Source organism: Gossypium raimondii, unplaced genomic scaffold, assembly GCF_025698545.1.
Source record: "Gossypium raimondii isolate GPD5lz unplaced genomic scaffold, ASM2569854v1 Contig00292, whole genome shotgun sequence".
In the NCBI taxonomy this organism is placed as follows: domain Eukaryota; kingdom Viridiplantae; phylum Streptophyta; class Magnoliopsida; order Malvales; family Malvaceae; genus Gossypium; species Gossypium raimondii.
Genome location: NW_026291392.1, coordinates 32,501 through 37,500, shown reverse-complemented (window position 1 = coordinate 37,500; position 5,000 = coordinate 32,501). Strand labels below are relative to the sequence as shown.

At 33.3% G+C, this 5,000-nt stretch overlaps 3 non-coding genes and 1 pseudogene across 3 annotated transcripts; 1 reads left to right on the top strand and 3 right to left on the bottom strand.

Moving 5' to 3' along the window:
- The window catches only part of LOC128038520 (photosystem I P700 chlorophyll a apoprotein A1-like), a 2,179-nt pseudogene extending 2,015 nt beyond the window's left edge, over positions 1-164 (bottom strand).
- A 1,274-nt stretch (positions 165-1,438) lies between these two features.
- Positions 1,439-1,510, top strand: TRNAC-GCA (transfer RNA cysteine (anticodon GCA)). Its single transcript has one exon. It is a non-coding gene; the product is annotated as a tRNA-Cys (tRNA).
- Positions 1,511-3,935: 2,425 nt separating this feature from the next.
- On the bottom strand, positions 3,936-4,009 carry TRNAD-GUC (transfer RNA aspartic acid (anticodon GUC)). The gene has a single exon. It is a non-coding gene; the product is annotated as a tRNA-Asp (tRNA).
- Positions 4,010-4,512: 503 nt separating this feature from the next.
- TRNAY-GUA (transfer RNA tyrosine (anticodon GUA)) lies at positions 4,513-4,596 on the bottom strand. The gene has a single exon. It is a non-coding gene; the product is annotated as a tRNA-Tyr (tRNA).
- Positions 4,597-5,000: the final 404 nt, after the last annotated feature.

The following is a 5,000-nucleotide window of genomic DNA, read 5'->3' as shown; positions in this document are numbered from 1 at the left end:
ATGTAGGTTCCAGATCCAAGTGGTAGTATCGGGTCCCTTAGTTATTGTTCTTGAGAAATGGCCCGGCCTAGCCCATTCCTCGAAAGAAGTTTTACGGGATCCCTATCTACCAAAATTTTTACTTCTGGTTCCGGCGAACGAATAATCATTGAGTCCTCCTCTTCCGGACAAACATACAAAGAGACCCGCCAACAGTCAGTAATTAGTGAACCTATGAGAGACGCTTATAATTAGTTTCTTTCTTCTATCTCTCATCTATCTATCTATTTTTATCTATCTATTTTTCTTTAGTTATTCACTAGAGCAATTATGATCTGGAAGTCGATCCGCAAGTGTTCGGATCTATTATGACATATCCATGAGGCGCTCAACGGACCTTTTTAATCTTATAAAACCTTTTCGGACTTTACTTACATTGGTGCAAAACCCATTTTTTGTGCAACCGTGTAGTGTATTCATATCTCAATTAGAAGTTCCGAGGTGGAAATTGATAAATGCCATTTAGCCGCATGGAGTTTTGTTTTGTATAGAATATAAAAAAATAATTCAATTTCTACCATTATTATGATATTACATATTCCAATCCGATTGAATACCAGAAAATGAAAGGAATTCCTGATTTGATCTGTTCATTGAGATAAAGACAAAATAATTCTAAAATATATATATAGGAGAGAGTTGATTTTTCTAGCGCTTAATTTTTCATGGACTCCATTGTTCAAAAACGATTCGCAGAGAAGATAGATGTTTTACCCACTTTTTAGTTTTTTATTTTTAGTAGAATATTTAGAATATGATTGAAGTGCGTACGAAAAGGGGGCTTATATTTATTAAACATGTGCAGATATAGCATTTCTATTTATATATGTCTTTCTTTTATTCCATTATAACGCTCTAATGGAGACAAGACATGGCGTGCTCTATCAAAATTCTATTTTTCTTTTATTTTAATCTATTCAATGAAAAATTGAAACACGATAATTTCGTGCTGATTCCCTATGGACATCATATCTAGATAGATAAAATACCTCATTAGATAACTATAACTGTGTAACAACTTATGCTCTGGGGTTTACATAGACTCATAATTGCTGTTATATTATTATAATATACTTGAAATTCAGAAAGTTTTTTTATTGAAAAAAAATCAATACTGATTAGTTATGTATCCAGTTTGATTTTCTTATACCATTAGAAAAAGACAAGTGAAGAAGAATCGTCCATAAATTTGCAGTCAATAGTTAATGGTTCCAATTTATTTGTCCTGAATTTTGACTTTTGTAACTGAGAATCCACATTTTCTTTTTCAATAGAAAAGAAAGGGAAAGTTTTTAGATATTGTGTGTCTTGAGATACTATAACCAATTGAAGGTATGGATCCGATCTAAAAATGAAAAAGAAAAGGGGGATACTCTCCTTTTTTTGTTTGTAGCCTTTTGGCGACATGGCCGAGCGGTAAGGCGGGGGACTGCAAATCCCTTATTCCCCAGTTCAAATCCGGGTGTCGCCTGATCAACAAAAAACTCGAAATCCTAACGTCTCCTAACGTCTAGGATTCAAGGAAAAACTAAAGTAGTGGAAGGGAATCAGTAAATCTTGATATGGGAGCCCCCCTTACTAATGGAGTGGCTACTAGAGGAGTCTTGAATTAGATTGGATAACGGGAGTGTCTAATTAACTAATGAATGGTTGTAGAAGGGTTGGAAGATACTTTGTATACAGACGGATGAAAGTCTCTGAATGTTCAGGCATCCAATTAATATTAGATTGGATAGATAATCGGCTTTTACTTAATGAGGGACACCAAAAGAAAGAATAAGTCTTATTATTGATACATGTGAGTAACATTCTTTTGATATTTCCAAAAGTGTTACTGCGCATTTTGCTTGTGCTTAATGGTTCTCGATTTTACTCGAAATCATATAAGAGCTTGTTATAAGCGGATTTATCGAAGTGATTCATCAACGGTGGCGTGTCACAATTCCCTTTTCTTTTTGACTCTGCGCCAGTAATTCCACTATTATTAGTGAACAATAATGGAAAAATGGAATTCCTTCATATTTGTTTCATATTCATAGAGATAGGGGACATAATACACATGGATATAGTAAGTCTTGCTTGGGCTGCTTTAATGGTAGTCTTTACATTTTCCCTTTCACTCGTAGTATGGGGAAGAAGTGGGCTCTAGGGGTACTCCTAATTGGGGTTGAGGAATCAAACCGTATCAATTGTTTTCTAGATCGTTTTGCAAAGCCTTTTTTTATTTTAACTATTTTATTAGTCTTCATTTCGAAATTCTTGGATTCTAGTGGAGTAATGTATTCTATGAATAACACCTTTTCAATCAAAATCAAACAAACATTTCAATAATCCCCATGTTCGTATTTCGAAAGTAAAAGGGATCCGGATGATAGGCAATTAAAAAAAAAAGAATTCTTCCTAAATTGTCTATTTTGATGAACCAGCTCTTACCAGAGTTAGAAACGGACAATGAGGGACAAGGAACCCCCTTTGTTTTCTGTATTTGCTTGTTTTTATTTCCCTCCCTCTTTACTGTTCAAAGAGAAAAAAAAAGTCTTTTTTTTATTTAATTTAATAAGATCTTGCCTTAGTGTAGTCACATATTAGACACTTACCCCCAGTTTTAGTTGAATTTCATTTATGAAATGCTTTATTGACTCATTTCATATCATGGATCAAAGAAGTTAAATTCAAAATCGGCAGGGTATACCCTTTTTTCGAAACGAAATACGAAGAAAAGTTACCATAGAACTCTTTGGATCATCTGTCAGTTGCTCAACGAATTACTTCTTTGGAATGTTCAAAAAAAAAGATTACTTGGTTTTCTTTTTTTTTTATTAATTTAATTAATATATGCCTATTCCATTCCATTTTTCCTTCATTTCTGATTATTTTAATAGGAATCTCGGTATCCACCAAAAAAATCAAATCCATGAAATGAAAGAATTATAAAATCGTAAGACTTGCCTTTCAATTATTTCAGATTAATTGAAATCAACACAAATAAAATAGATCAAGCGAAGAAATAAAATTGAGATACTATGTACAGTACATATATTTAATTGATATCGACATGTATGAAGATCCATATTGTGGATTCATCTATATTAAGCTTGTATCTTTCTACATTACAATAATAGATATAGATAGTATGGTAGAAAGATTCATATTTTTTCTACCATACTATCGAGTTTTATAGGATACTGCTGATTCTAGTCCATTCATTTTATTTAAGACGTGAGATTTGAATCCTTTTTTTCTTAACTCCTTGATAAAAAGTCAAGTTTCATTCAAATTAATCACTTTGACTGACAGTTTTTACGTATATTATAAGTAAAAAAGCGGTAGGAACTAGAATGAACAGCGCTGTAGCAATAAATGCGAGAATATTTACTTCCATAATTTCATTGTTTTTTTTACTTCGCAATAACTCGGGATTTAATCCCATAGAGATGATAAATTTGTCGCTTGTAAATTCAATGCAATGACTTACATTTCAATGACATCGAATCGGATCAATATCATGAATAACAATATCTAGGCTATCAAATCGATTCACCGTCGAGAATTGAATAGTATAACATAGGAAGATCTTTTATCCACACCGAATACAAAAAGTGATGCCTGGTCCAATCAAAAGAATTCCTTTCCTTTATTTATATATATTCTTTTCCACCCTTTCTTTTCGATAATCTACCGCCTTCCTTGTACAATCATCTGATGATGTATCATCTGACTGCTTTTCCACTTTCACCGTTTACAAATAGTTTCCAAATAAACCCCAACAAAAAAGAGAAAGGAAAAAATAAATAAAAAAAAGATAAAGATATCGTTGGGAATGAAATTCTGTCATTTGTATCCCCTTTGACAGAAAACGGAGGGATCAATTGATGTATTTTAAAAATTTTATCCGTCGGGACTGACGGGGCTCGAACCCGCAGCTTCCGCCTTGACAGGGCGGTGCTCTGACCAATTGAACTACAATCCCAGGGAAATAAAGAAAAGTGTACAACATAGATAGTCTTATGATTTCATTCAAGCCATTTTCTATTTAGATTTTAGATTCGAAGCCGGGTTGTAACAAACAAAGGCGCGAGTGATATATTGATATCCATACGGGTATGCACTTTGAGTGAGAGCGACGCGGATTCCTAGTTACTAGGAATCCTTTCGTTATTGCCAAATAAATCGATCAATAATCAATTTGAAAATGAAAACAAAAAAGAGTCTTCTTTTTTGTTTACTTTACTCTTTTTCTTTTCATTAAACTTTCTATTTAATGATCCTGATATGAATCTAGAGCGTTATCAAGGTCATAATTTATGGGAACAACTAAATAAATAGAACAAAATAAAAAACAAATAGCGGTAGGGATGGATATATCACAAAATTGGACTTTTTTTATTCTTCCCTAATTTTTTTGTTTGGCTTTTCGGGAAAACAAAATACAAAAAAATGGGCATTTTAGGTTATGGCGGATCAGCGAATTATTGGGCCGAGCTGGATTTGAACCAGCGTAGACATATTGCCAACGAATTTACAGTCCGTCCCCATTAACCGCTCGGGCATCGACCCAGGAAGAATCAATTCTAGGTTTATTGATAATCCATGATCAACTTCCTTTCGTAGTACCCTACCCCCAGGGGAAGTCGAATCCCCGCTGCCTCCTTGAAAGAGAGGTGTCCTGAACCGCTAGACGATGGGGGCATACTTGCCTGACCGCGACCATACTATGCTCATAGTATGAGCAGTTTTTTGAAATTGTCAATATAATGGAATGACTAGAGCCGAAAGCTTTTTCCATCTTTTATGATTTTCCATTTTTGATTCACGATTTATACTCAGTAAATCATTCATTTTAATCGCCACTCTATTCGATATAGAAATAAATTAGATAAATTCAATCTATTATATAAATATTTATTAGAAATAAATAGATATTATAAAAAGAAACTAGATTATATTAATAATACAAAGTA